The sequence below is a fragment of the Gymnogyps californianus genome, chromosome 5, assembly GCF_018139145.2.
Source record: "Gymnogyps californianus isolate 813 chromosome 5, ASM1813914v2, whole genome shotgun sequence".
NCBI lineage: Eukaryota > Metazoa > Chordata > Aves > Accipitriformes > Cathartidae > Gymnogyps > Gymnogyps californianus.
The window spans coordinates 17,554,531-17,569,768 of record NC_059475.1 but is presented as its reverse complement, the minus strand read 5'-3'; the positions used below and the strand labels follow the sequence as shown (position 1 = coordinate 17,569,768).

At 37.7% G+C, this 15,238-nt stretch overlaps 1 protein-coding gene across 1 annotated transcript in view; it reads left to right on the top strand.

Moving 5' to 3' along the window:
• Window positions 1-15,238, top strand: part of KCNQ1 (potassium voltage-gated channel subfamily Q member 1) — a 368,161-nt gene that overhangs the window by 233,344 nt on the left and 119,579 nt on the right. The window lies entirely within an intron of this gene.

Sequence of the window (15,238 nt, the reverse complement as noted above, 5' to 3'; positions counted from 1 at the left end):
TTTCACTAACAGGTGATTACACATTTGATACTTCCTGAACACTGATTTGAGCACTGGCAATGCCAGCATCTATTTTGTCATTTTTCCTGTTTAAAGATAGATACCACCATGCTGGATACCTTTCCTGCGCTTCCAAGAACTATTCAGTCTTCTCTAAGCACGTTTTTTTAATAAAAAATTCATTACCTTTGTAAATTGTTTGAAGTCTTGAGAAAAGAGAGAGTACGTTCTTGTTGAATTCAGAAAAAAACTGTGCTTTCAGGTCAAAAGTCTCATGTTCAGTCCTCGTTGCCAATTACCTACTTAGGTGAGAGTACATTACAAAAACTAAACAATTGTATGTTACTATATAATCCACATGTTTTTATTTAAAGCTGTCTTAGTAAGTGAGTAACATATATGAGTAACATATAATAGGGCAGATTTTTTATTCCAGTGGATTCATACCAGTTATTTTAGCTATCTCACTTAAATTCTCTGAATTGCCACTGACTGAACAGGACACTTTGACTTCTGTCTTTTCAGCCTTCAAGTTAGATGTATATCTGCTTTAAGTGGAAAAGCACCTTGAAGCTTACACATTGGTCTGTACATAAAATCTTTGCAAGAATCAACAAACTTAAAAGGGCCTGACCTTATTGACAGGATACAGTGTTTCCTCCATTTTGTATTCCACTTCTTTTTTCCTTCAAAGTAACTGCTTTAATATTCTCCTTACCTGAAAAAAAGTGAACTAAACCTGTAGTTCAGTAGAAGCACTCCATCAATAACCAAGCAAATATATATATATATATTTATATACACAGGGGAAGAAAATAAAACTATTATTCTGTTAAAACTGTGAGGATCGTGCTACTGCTACTAATAAATAATTTTGTGGTGTAGTGTTTAACATGAAAGGAAGTGAGATTCCATTTTTGTATCTAGAAGTTCATGTTTATGAAATTCAAAAAAATAAAAAACTGTCTTTTGAAAACTAGATAGGGTTTTTTTAGCCTTATTAGATATACTTATTTTGTAAGAAGTCAATATGGTAAAGGACTGTCCAGATACAGTTTCAACATAGTTTAATTTGTGATGCATCTATAATTGTTTAAGAAATGCCCATTATTGTAATTGAAGGTGAACTTTTACAGTGCTTTGCTTTAATAATTTCAAGTATTAGAATAAAAACAAGATTTGGGACAGCTTTTTGTACTATAAAAAACTGTCTTTAGCCCATTAGCACTTTAATTTTATCTGAATGTGAATCTTAAGCTGCACATATTGTTTAAGCACCCTGCAGTTGCTGTTCAGTAATATACATCATAACAGCATTCGCTTCAGCCCAGGTTCAGGAAAACATTCTTATATGAAAAATCATTTAGGATTTTATTTGGCCTTTATCTTAGGCCTGACTGCAACCAAATAATTGTCCTAAAAGCTTGGTATTAATGTGTCCTTGGGAAGCAGCAACTAGAGGTGTCAATACAGGCTGGTGTGTAGGATAAAACATTTCAGGACATTCCATATTGATGAAGAAAAAAGGAACTACATGAAAAAAACAGCACAAATTCAATTTAGTCACCTAATTATACAAATATAAATAATTTGTTTGTTGTTGCTCTATTTTATCTGGTTTATGTGTGTTTACACCCAGATAACAAATGTAAATACTGTTCAAAAGAGAACAATATTTAAACTTAGAAAATAGAGAGGAAAGTACACTTAGGTATATTTAGACTTGCACTTAAACCTAGGCAGAGGCCATCTGGTTACAGGACAAACAATATCAATTTGATAGTCTGTTCTAGAGAGCAATGTCATCTTAGTCTTCTCAATAAAATTAGCAGTGGATAAACATTCAGAGATTTGAGTAAAGATTGCCTCATATGGAGTCTCTCAGACTCATCCAAATCTCATGAATTTTCAAACTGGGTCATGAAAGTCTTGTGGGAAAAGAGTTTGAGCTGATTTTTTGTTTGTTTGTTTTTTCATGCTTCCAATTCAGACTGGAAATCCTGTGAAAACGTTCTTTATTGTGGCATTTCGTCATTGGTGCTTTAGGTCTTGGCCTGCAAACAGAAAAAACAACCATTTGTTTCTGGTTTGTCTGAGATTAAGTGAAATGATTTCTGATTAAATTAAAGACCAGACTTTTATAGGTATAAGGCAACTCTGAGACAGATGGGTAATCGGTAGGATTTGCCTAAGTGTTTTGTCGTTAGCTGTCTGTCTGCATCTTTAGGAATTTATTTAGTATGTTTAAAAAAATTGAATGTTACTAAGAAGTGCTAGAGGCTGAAATTGTTACTTGCAAGAAGCACGTTTGCCTTGCGTGTTAAGCCCTGCTATTCTTGAGAGATGTAACTTTTCATAGGTCTCACACTGGCGTTGCTACAGGGATAAATTGCCCATGGGACGAGCAGCAGTCACAGCTCCACAGAGCTGCTTGCCAACAGACACCAGGCCTGGCTTGAAAAAAGTCATCGCCGGGTCCCTGACCTCTGAAATGCACAATGGAGTCATCGTGTCATGCAAGCTGTCATCAGGTACTTTCTGCCCACGAGGAGCTGGCTGTGCCTGGCTCTGCCTTTTTGCGTAAGCCAGCAAACAAACATTGATTTTTAACAGCTTCCCATTACAGCACTCCAGGGTGGAGTCTCTCCTCCTGTAGTCACCTACTCCGTTACCGAAACTTGTTTGCAATTTGTCTGGTTTTGCCTGAATTTTAAGCAATTTATCAGCTTGTTTTTCCTTTCATTCTGACCAGGCTGTCAGTTCATATTTAAAACAGCATTAATGATGTGACATTAACTCTTATGATAACCTGGTCGTTGCTCACTATAGGTTATTTAATAGGATTCTTAAGTGGAATTCAGGATACATGAATTGTTTGTCAGCAAATCTCCAGGAAAATCAATACAAACTCAGAAGTGCTGGGAGAAAAGGCAACTTTGATTTTCTTCTAATGCTTGTTCTTTCTTCTGTATTCTAAAAGCCTTGCAAAACTTGAGTAATAAAAATATGTAGGGGAAAAGGAAGGGGGAATATCCCATGCACTTGCACTTTTGAATGTGGAAAAGCCTAGATCCTCGTAATTACCTGTTTGCACGAATACCTATGGCGTTATTCAGGCTCTTGTTAAGGTCTCAGGAGATTAATCTGGTGCGAGTATGCTTTCATAAACTGGAAGGAGAGGAAAATAATATTAATAAAAAAGGCATATGAGGGAGAAGAGCAAATAGCAAATATAGCCTCAGAGCTTGGCTTAGCTGAAACTGCACCATCCACAGGTGGAATACACTTGGCTTTCTTTCTCTTCCCATACGAGCCACGGAGGAAAACAATGTTAAACCTGTACAGAAAGCTGTTCAATGGACTCAGCAAGGCCATGCCTATTCCCATGCTTTTCAGCATCGTTTCAAAATTCCTAATTGTTTTTCAGTCCCCAAAGTGAGCAGCGTTGTAATAATAAAGACTTGAAATTAAAGACCTGAATAAAGTAAGCTGTCGAGTCAACTATCCACTCTTCATTTGAGGGTGGCATTGTACGTTAATACATTCAGTGCTGATAAAAACTCTGTGATGCACTAGAATACGAATGAGACCAATTTTGTTTCAGTGTTCCTGCACACACTCAGCCTACTCTCCTCTCTGCTCTTGGCCCGTGCAGAACTCATGGATATAAAGGCATATACAAGGTGTAAAAGTAGCTGTTAGAAAAGTACTACTGATTTTCAGTGCACTCTCTCACATTTTGCATTTCCCTTCTTTCTCAGAAGATTTTCAGTGAGGAATCACTGCTGATGTCTATTGAAAGTCTCCTCATTAATCATGATTTTGACTTCTCATCACCTTAAAATACCTTCTTGATTCTGGTATTTTCAAAATCAAAATTTACTGCTTTTCTCTCCAGTTCTTGTCTGCACTTTGCATTAACTTACTTGCCTTGTATTAAATGAATGCTTTCATGTAAATATATTACTATGTATGTTAGCTTATATAAATGGATAATTTTATGAAATAATCATTCCAAGCTAGAAATAGTTTATGGTCTTGTACTACCAGTGTATCTGCAGAGTGCTTACTAGGAAGTGCTTATGTGGTTTGGTAAGTCCTTTTTCTTCCAAAAAAACCCCCTGGTCTCACAAAAGTTTGAATGAACAAGTTTTTGCTTCATTTTAGGGCATCCCTATCATTAGTTTAACACAGAAAGCAGAGTTGCAAAACTAATAACTACATTGAAAGCCTGATTTTGCTATGTTCCTATTTAGCGTTTGTGCTCCTCAAAATATGAGGGGTATACTCTCTGAATTGTGTCCCATTGTGAAGAGATGCCATGCAGCCAAAGAGTAAGGAGAAATAGAAAAAAGTTGTGTTACAGTATTGTTTGGTACAAAGGTGGCAAGGAAGGAAATGTGGAAACATGTTTGCATGATTATTGAGCAATGGCACTCAGAGTGAAGATGCCCATGAGATTTGTTAGCTAGAGTCACAGTAGGCTATGAAGGGCTGTGAAAATGAGGATAAGTAACTTGACTAATACAACAGATAGGAGGAACCACAGGACAGATGCAGAAAACGTAAAGGTAAAGGGGAGAAAAAGGTGCTTGGAAAGTGTAGGAAAGTCAGAGGAGAAGAAGAGAGGGGCCAAGAGCTAATGTGAAGGAAGGTGGCTAGAGAAGAGAGCTGGCTCACAGTGGCGTGGAGAGAAAAGAGGAGAGCCTGATGCAGTGCTCTTTTAAATAAGACTTTCAGGATTGCCTATCAAATTAAATCAGTGGAGGTCTGATTTGAACCAGATGAGGATTTGGCTGGTTCTGCTTCTGATTGTCCCTCTTTTGCAGGTAAGACACTTGAGAGTGAGAGGGAGGGAGGGTGGGTGTGTCTCATCTTGCACCCAAAAAAAGGAAATTATCACAGTAGTTTTAATGCCAAGCAAGATATCTCTCTGCTTTCCTAAGTAACATTTGCCATGTGTTTTGTGGTATGATGGATGATGTCAATCTTGAGGTGGGAATCCCCTGATTCTCAGACAGGTATAACATAAATGGTAGCAATGCTGAGCCCTCCTTAATTCCACTACTAGTGTGTTCCCTCAAATGAATGTCCATCCTGGACTGTAGTCATTCTTCTGGATGTTGGTAGTTTAGTTTTCATTTCCGTTTAACTTTCTCTGTGCTGATACTGCCAAGAGAAATGCATGCTCATATTAGTTCTTTGAATACTGGATTCCTTGACTGTATCGATACCACTGAAAACATATTTCTAGAATAAATAGAGCCCACCTAAAACTGGCCAGGATCAAGAGACTCCTGTCTGCTATGCTGAGTGTAGTTGAGCTGATGCTCCACCCTTATCGAGGAAATGTTGCTTTGCAGAAATGTGTGTTGCAAAACTGTAAAGTTACAAAGTAGGCTGATATTTTTAACAAAGTACTTGACTGTAAATCATTCTGTAAACATCATCACATATTTACACAATGAGATAGGAATATTAAGCAAAATATTTTTTTCTATGTAACAGAACTTAAGTTGGAAGATACAACAGGCTTGTTAACAGTTTCTGAATTGAGAGGGAGAAAGTAATTAAAACACATGCTGTTTTCCATATCTAACTTACTAGAGAATAATTCTAGGCCAAAAAATACATTGTTGAGCTGTGCTTGTGCTTTGAAGCCATAGAAAGAAACGGAGTTCACATACCAGAGTAGTTAGTCCCAGCCAGTTTCTGTCTCCAGCATATCAGCTCATAAAATTTCCCCTGTCTTTTTGCAATAGTAATAACACAGCATATTCTTTAACTATTAGATTGAACAGGAGAACTCAGATGTTTCAGGTCAGATTTTCCACACAAAATATATGAACCTAGTTAGTAAGTGTGTATCTAGAATTCTCCTCAATATATAATCTACACTTGCTATCTTAAATGTTTTCTTGTATGCACAAATTTTTCAAGTTTCTACTGATCCCATGATATGCTAAGCAAGTGTGTAAGTTCAGGCGTGTGTTCTCCCCTTGACTTCAATAAGTCTACTAATACGTGTAGTCCTATACCCGCTTTGGTGAGATGAGGGGCTTCAAAGCAACTTGGTACATTTAGGCAGGAACTTTTGCACAGGATGTGCTTTAAAGAAGGATTTACCTAGCTAACCATTTTGAACACATAATTCAGTAAATGTGATACTGTCCATATTTTTTAGTGGCTTTCAAGCTGTGAAGTGCCTCTTCCTTCATACTCATGCAATTTGTACATCTGGTTACATATGGAATAGGTCAGATTGTCACAGTTATTTAGGTACCTTAGGAGATTTTTCAGAGCTGGGTGTTCCAACATAATTAGATGAGCTGATAGACATCTTTGGAAATCCCAGTGGGGACATCCGTAGGTGTTTGTATGCAAATATCATCTTGGGTTCACAAGAGACAAAGATGAGATCTGCATCTGAGCATCTGCAGGACCAAAGTGAAGCAAGGGAGGTTGTATTTGAAATTGGACTGCGGCTTTAAAAAGCTGTAGTGATAATAGGATGAATGTGAAGCAGTTGAGGGTCTAATCTTAAATTTTCCATAAAGTCTGAGTTTGTTAAAAAGTTAGTCTTTGGTTTGAAATGATTTAAAAAAAAAAAAGTCGTAGTGACTATTATGGTCATTGAGATTTGCTAACACACGATGTGACATATCAAATGTTGGTCATAAAAGAATTGTGCTAATAACATAAATTCTCTCTTACACTCTGTTTTCCCCAAATCTTTCTTTGCAAATACAGTTACATAAGAGAGTTTTAGCAAGCTATTTCAAAAGGGCTCAGATTTTTTTAGGTTGTCTCTCTGATTATTGTAGCACAAAATTTTAGCCATGACTGCATTTTTTGGACACTCCCACAACATACCAAGTAGCTAAGACGAAATTAATTTTCATGCTGCATTTTTCTAATGTTCTCAGGTAGCTACTACTTCATTTGAAAAAGATTCGAGTGCCCATCATTGCCACTTGAGACATTTTTCCTATGAATTGCAACCTTTTCAGTGAAGTACAGAAACACCCTAGCTTTTCATCAGGAGGCATGGACAAAAGTACCACTTCACTGAACTGCAGCCAATGAAGGGACAGAGGTTGGATTACCACGGGCAAATACTGTGTGTGCAGATAAGTGATCTTGCAGCAAGCTTAAAATTATCTTTCCTCTTCTCCTTTCAACTGTCCTGGGTTGGTTGGTTTAGGGTTTGCTCTAAAATATTACATTGGTATAGAGATTTAACATGACATACCATCATACTTTATTTCAATCCAAGCCCGTTTCTGTTTTTAATCATACCGTTGTATCACGTATGTGAGTGAATTTCTGGAAGTACTGGAACCCTGACCCTGACAAGGTATAGACTAATGCCTCTTGGCAATGCTGATATTCCAATCCATTCTTTTACACTGCGGTTTTTTATTAAAAAAAAAAAAAAAAAAAAAAAAGCCTGCGTCTTAGGATTCAAGTTTGAACAGGCTATGCTGGGTTTGGGGTTTTTTTTGTCCAGTTAGCCATAAAAGAGGCTAAAATGATAGAGAAATGGGGATCTTAAAAGACAATAAATAAACACTCTTTATATCATCTTAATGCTCTTAGATATTTCTGAAGAGAAATTATCGCTAATGTGTTAGTATTAGTTCTCCTATTGCCTGATTAAGGAGTTTATAACCTTATGGTGAGATGACAGGCTGCTAGTTACTTCTTTCCCAGTGAAATATGGCCTGATATTCAAAACCAGAGGCCTGTGTTTGCCAGGTCTTGCTCTATAAGAGAGATCCTAATCTCAACAAGATAAACTGCTTAAATAAAAGTTGATGAAAGAACAGTCCGAATAGTGGATTATGCTCTAACAGTTTTACAGGGCTTTGCTTTAGGACAATTCTGTGCTTGTGTCCTTAGGGAAGTCGGTCAAAGAGCTGAAGTTTTCAGTGTTTACAGAATTGTATTCATCTTGATTTTTACCAAGATAATTTGTGTTCAGTAATTGCATATTCATTTTCATTTTGTACTGGGAAGAAATTATGGGGAAAGGGTTAAGAGCATGCTTGCTCTTCATCTGTTTTAAATCCATAAATGTGAGCCCCTGTGCTGTTTCTAGGTTTCAGATTACGCTCTGTGATTTATAGGAAAAGGCTGTTCTCCACAAGTTGAAATCCCATGTGTTTCTCCACCATTGTAAAATAAGAAATCCTTGAGAATGCTTCCAGTTGCAAAAATTGCAGTTTTGAACTACATTTGTAACTGCTTTTTTTTTTTTTTCTGAAGTGACATTCTGGCATTGACATGGGAAGTGAAGTCCCCTTGTCCTAATGCTATCTGTTCAAGGTTTGCCATGCTTTTCATTGCAACTTACTATAGCAACACCCTTATGTTTATAGTCTTCTATCACTTTAGTTTTGGAGGATACACCCACTAAAAAGTGCAGCTGTGAGCAGACACTTGTATCATTCTGCATAAGTTACATCCAGAGCCCCTACAGAGATGGCAGGCCAGAAGCCATGGTGACCTAACAGTCCATCAACTTCCAGTCCCTTCTAGTGTCTCATGGTGTAAATCAGTCCAGAATTTGGCCTTATGTTTTTCAGTTGATTTCTGTGGCAATGATGGCGGGTTTTTTGATACGGTATGATTTCAAAATATAGTGCTTAGAAACAGCTTCACAGCAGCGACTTCCATCTTCTCTTTTTCATTATTAAATGGCAGGAGAATTTGCCAATCCTCTCTGTAGTAGAAAACAACATGGAAAATGTTAGGGTTTCTGAAATAGTATTGTCACTGATTTTGGTAATGTAAATATTGCTATTCAGGTCAATGGCCTTTTCCTTTCAGATATTTTTTCCTGCTGTAATGTCTGTCTCTGCAACAGGAGAGCTGCTTTATTTTGTCAGTCACAACTGTGTAATGACTTTCATTTGTGTTGAACAGCTGAGATACTCTCTTGATTTACCTACTTTGCCTTGGTAGAATAGCCTGAACTTGTGAGGGTGTAAGAGCGAATCTAACCTCTTGCCTATGATTGATTTTACAAAGAAGAAACAACTTTTTTGTCTCCATTCACCATTATTTAAATCTACACATATTACTGAGATGCGGGAAAAAACTGAAGGAGGTTCTCGCTAAAGTCATTTTGTGAGGTTAAATAAGTAGCAATGCAATATTGTTTTGACCTTCCATGGATCCCCTATGAACTGCGTCAGTAGCGGACCTAATAAAAGCTTATTTCTTTTGTCTCAAAACAAAAGGTTAAATGGGATGTTATTAGTAGTATTATGTGATGAGTCTTAATTAAGATGTGGGATACAGCATATATTAAATTAGTATGTTAAAGTATTATGTAGAGTGGAAACAAATAATTGAGAATTCTTAATGAGTTGATTGTAGTTTTGATGCTTTTACATCTCATACTCAGCATTAGATATTTTTGTGTACAGGTTGTATCTGATGTGTATTCTGGGCTATGCAATTTAAGCCAAATAGAAAAGCCAAACTCAGCCTTGAGTTTGCAGTCGTCTTGTAACTCCCTACAACGAATACAACAAAGAGCAACCGTGTAGTGTTAACAACTTCCTGAGCGTAATGAAGTAGTGTAACATCAGCTGGTTTAATATTCAAAGGTTATCAATATTGAAGTTTAATAGGCCAACAATAGAGAGGCAAGTAACCATGGGCAATATAGTTATTTCTTCCTGGTATCACTGATTGTAGCTCTGCATTTCCTTGTATAATTCAGAGCCATGAATTACAAGCTCTGCAAAAAAAAAAAATTTTTAATCTGAAAAGATTGCTCTTAACCAGATGCTGCAAAATAATATCATCCGTGGCTTTCTGTGTGCACTGAACTACAGCTCCGTTGTGTTCTGTCTTCAACTTCTTCAGAAAAAGAGTTTAACTTGTCAGACTACGTCTGTAAGACAGTGCCGTACATTATTATTTACTTATGTGTGATCTCATTTGTGTCTAGTTACTTTCAAATTGCTTGGCCTTGAAACTGCATAAAAAAACAACTGCCTTCTGACTCAACAAGATGCAGAGAGTGAAGAGCTGAATAAAGGTTCACTGTGATTTGATATGCGTATCAATATCAATTGGTATTGGATAATGATATCACCAAAGTTGGGGAACAATAGCCAGTTCTGACAAAATGGGAACTGTTTTTTATATTTTTCCTACTTTCTCTACAGGGTATTTCAGTCCCTTCCAAAAATAATTTTGTTTTCCTATTCCCCTCCCCCCCCCCCCCCCCATGTCCTTTGTGCAACTCTTCATACCCTGGTAACAGACATAAGTAAAAACAGAATTGTGAAAATATACAGCAAAGGTGATTTAGGATGTACAAGAAATCTCATGCTCTTGCCTGATTTCAACACAAACATTTATAGTAAGGGTTATGTTCTTAGCTAGCATCATTGTGGGCAGACCACAAAGGAAATCTCTGATGCTACATCTGTTTGCCCCAGCATACCATTGGTTCTGAAAACGTGTGCATGATCTTTATTCTAGCTACAGCAATTTGTCTTGGTTCTAGACATACTATGTGTTGGACCATTTCCCCCAAGAGAAGCTGAACAAGTGTGAGCGTTGCACTCCAAAATCCTATGCTGTTTAGCTATTCTGGATTCTCTTCTGTTTAGCTGGAAACCAGTTTTTGTTTTGTTTGTCAGGATATGCTGAGGAATAGAGGGACAAGTGGGAATGGAGTAGAGGGTCAGCATGCTTGAAAACTTTGCTTTTAATGGTGTGTTTATCTTCCTTATCCTGTGTCCAGTCTCCCGGTATCACATAAATGCTTTGCAGAAAGCTCTTCTTGAAAATTCAGTTGTAAAATGATCCACCTTGAGTTACAGCAATATAGTAGTCTTGCAGCAGTATAGATATTAGAGAGTTTGTACTTCAGGTGAGTTTTGAAGCCAAGCCCCTTGTGACACTTGTATTCCCTATCAGAAGAACAGCTTCCAAAAACTTCTGCACTTCGTGCCATCTCTTGCTGATCCACATGGCAGTTATTAGTTTTACCTGTGCTAACTAAAGGTCAGGAGAGCAATGGTTCTTTCCCTTCTCAGGCCTGCATTTAAATATTCATTTCAGATTGCCTTGATATGAGCATATTTTAAAGGGCTAGACTGATGAGCTCTATTTTCCAGAGTTGCTCTGAGTCTCAAATTGCTATTAGCGCCTGAAACAAGTCAAGTCACTTGAGCTTGTTTTCCCCTTTCCATACGAACCTCCACCTCCTGCTTCCCCACCGCCCCTTGGACACCTCTCCCAGGCCACCGGTGCAGAGCTCGGGATGCTTTCTGACCTGCCGAATGCGGCTGATCAGGTTTCCCACCAGCTGCCATCGCTGCGTGAAGGCTCCCAAAGCAGGAGAAAAGCCCCAGTGCCATGCTGAAGCCAGCGGGTGTGCCTTTCTCCAGCTGTATGCCAGTGTTACATCTCTGCTGAGACGCAGCCGAGAGCTGGGGAAGGTCACGTCACGCTCTGAGTTGTGGTTGCTGAGCTGCCCACCCCACAGGGAGGCTGCATCTTTCCGATGGCTTCCCCCATTTATATACCATGCTCCAATGGCATGACTATGAAAAACCTACACAATTTTTTTTCTTGTTAAAACATTTCTTATAATAGTAGGCTATTATTAGTAGTAACTGAAGATATTAAAACATCAAAATCCTCCAAAGGCAATGTATTTTTTTAAACTTGTTCTTTTTTGCATGTCTCTTAAAAATCCACAAACCAAGCTAAACCAGACTATCTGTAGAGAAAAGAGGATTGCTATAACTACATGAAAAGATTTCTGAGTTAAGCCCATGACTTTTGAGAAGGGAGTCATGAAAGCTGCTGTAAAATAAAATACAAATCCATTAAAAGATGACTGTGGATTTAAAATTACATATTTTAAATAAAAAAAAGACCAACCACAGATAGTTGGGAGGATACATAGTGGGGAGAGGAGCTTACAAATGTTAATTCAGCTTAAGCTAATTCCCCTGGGACTGTGTTCACATTCAGTAAATAAATACCAAGATGTTTACTGGCTGAAGGGTTCACCAAAAGAGTGAATTTGACATTACTCTTACAGAGTACTCTTGCGGAGCAATTTTTTAATTTATAATCACTAATACTCCTATGGGAAGTCAGCCCCTGCATTCCCCTAGGTAGGGAACAGAAATTGCATTATGCGACACGTGCATTTAAGTCAAAGCAGCTCATATTTTTTAAATTAAACACTTGAAACATACTACTCTATAGAAATTATTAATCGAATGTCTTCATAGATATAATTTGCTGCTGACATTGAATTATTCAGTGCCTAGGTGAACAAATGCATTTGATGAAATCTTACCTGTTCATGACCAATTTGCAAGCATAAGAGTTCAGTAGACGTAGATCTTTCATAACCAGATTACTTGTTCGCCAATAATTACTAGAATGCCTTTGACTGCTAAGACCAAAGAAGTTTTAAAAATCTAGCCTACCTGCTATTTGTGATTCTCCTTGTTCTACATATATCTATTATTTCTGTATTCCTATTGCATTTAAACCTGTGAAGACCCTGGAGATGAGGAATGTGGGGGATAGCTGAATTCATTTCATTTGTCTTGTCACTAGTTTCTAACTTTACTTTCATGAATGGATGGGAAGTCCAGAGGGCAAGGTGTAGTAAAGAATGTTTGTCCATTAAAAATAAACACATTCATACATTGAAAATGTTAGGGGAGCATTTATGTAAACACTAAGCTTGGCTGAAGCCCATTTAATAAAACTTCAGTTTTGTAACTTCAAGTGTTGTCATACTTTTCTAATGCTTCTGGGCAGCTTTTACTGGTTTGTCCATAAGATGGTTTTTGTGAATCATTTATGGGCCAGGGTATATTTTGAGAGCCCCTGATTAACGTATCATAATGATGGCAAACAATTGCCAAGTTCTAGCAACAAATGAAAGGAAAAGCTGGGTAGCCCACGTTATTTGAAATAATCAGTGATTCTGATTTTGTTCCTGGGTATGATGATCAAGCATTTCCTATTACAGAACACACAGCGATGCAACCTAATCCCTTCCAACTTATGACATCTAAAATGTTGCCCAGTATGGAGAGACTCCCATCAACTGTAATGGGCAGGGAATGTCAGAACGTGTGAAAAGAGAAGAATAACCTTGAGCCACAGCAAATTCTGTACCAAAAGCTCCTGGAGGACTAATGATGAAAGATTTCATTAGACTTAAATGCACTAATGAGATGGCTTAATGTAGTTACTCTGAATCTTGTCCACCAGATTCTGTGACAAGGAACGCTTTTCAGTGCCTGAATGGAAAAAATATTTCTGTTCACATGCATAACATATTATTAAAGTCTGATGTGTTAAAGTTCAAGTCTAAATAACGATTAGTGCCAAAAACTTCAGGCCAACCAACTTCAGCCTTCTTTCTTAATACATTAGCTCTGTCCTAAGTCAGAAATTTAAGATGACTGCAGAGAATTTAAATATGTTCAAAAACTGAGCTTGACTTCAAATCAGTGTTAGGTTTACTGAGAAATGGGCATTTTGTAAAAGACATTATAAATCTGTGGCGCTCTCCTACTGAGTTTTCGTTCTTGTTAAACTCATTCTGAGTAGACAGCGTTGACCTTTTAACTCCGATAATATCAGCGTCCGTGTATGTTGGGAGGTCTGTGCCAAACTTTATGGTCCTGATAATAAAATGTTCTACAAATGAACAAAAAGGCAAGTGTTATAAATAGGAAATTAGCACCACCTTTCCTCTGTCTTGTTGCTTTAATATTTCTGTTAACACTAAACCAATAAGTAGAACACCTTCCTGAGATGAAAAGAGGAACAAATTTCTAATGGCATTACTAAGGATTTGATATAAAATTCAGCAGCTTTGTAAGGACAATAAATATTTCTAATTAGTAATTGTTTTTCCTTTCTTGTTCTTTAATGAAAGAACTGTGTATTTCGGAATAGGGATTAATCTTGTAAAACTTCATTTAAAAAAAAAATAAAAATTATTTTTCTTGAAACGTAAAACAACCAAACCATGCAACTGCTTACTTCCTTTTTTGTAAAGCCACCTGTTTTTTGTAACCAAAAATCTTAGCGTTGGTCCCAGAAAGCGTTCTTCTGGGGTGGCCCTGCAGGTCCGCTTGCAGGAAGGAGGCAGGCGGGTGCTGGCTGAAGCCGGTGACATTCACTGTGGCTGTCGGTGAGTGCGGGACTGGGGAATGAGCCACACCTTGCAAAACCTATTGAGGTTTTGGCTGGCTGTGTTGTGAAAAATGAATAAAATTGCAGTCAAATGTACAAATGGCTCCATTACAATCGTTTGGGGCAGTTATAAATGTATAACAACTTTCCAACCAAATAAGAACGTCTGTAAAATTACCTGAAGTTCTTTAGCATGCTTGTTTTCCAAATTACGTGAAATTCCAATCCAGATTTCTGATGAACTAATGAAGAGATCAGGTTTCCTCTGAATGACTTGTTGTAGATTAAGTATCCTAACAACAAAAGGAGGCAGGAAAAACTAATGATTTCTAGTCATTTTATTCTGTCAGGCTTTCTTTTGTAATGTGGGTGCTCAATCCATTGTATTTTGTTGCCAGGGGTTTTTTTTGTCCTCATTTCTTATGCTTTGAGGAGTGCCTGCATCCACAACAGGTTACATTTTCAGTGCACAAATACAGCAAACCTAGTTTATACCTACAAATAATGTAGGTTTGTATGAATCTATTGACCCTGTTACCACCGGGATGGTTTTCTGTTGTTGATGAGTTGTTATATCCTCCTTCATCCTTCTGGATCATTCCTACGGGTTCTGACAATGTTACAGCTTCATTGGCGGCTTCAGGACCTAATTCTATGAGTTTAAGTTCATGGGAAATGTCATGTAGTATGTGCTGCGTTCAAAGTGATCTTGTTGTCCTGTTTATATTGAGAAAGAAAATTACTGGTAGCCAGTGAAAGCTATTGGCAATTTTTCTTCGGAAAGGTGCAGGCTGAGATGTTGTCTGGTATTGGAAGCAGTAGTCTTTAGCTTGATTTTACAGGCATATAAACTACTGTTTATTTTTGAAGGTAATACACTGATGGTTATTGGAATCACTCAAATGATGACTGGCAAGTCCCTTTGGATGTTGGTTATCATGAGATTAATGGGTATGGTGAGGGTGAGGCTCTGTCGTGGTTTAACCCCAGTCAGCAACTCAGCACCACGCAGCCGCTTCCCCCTCCCCCT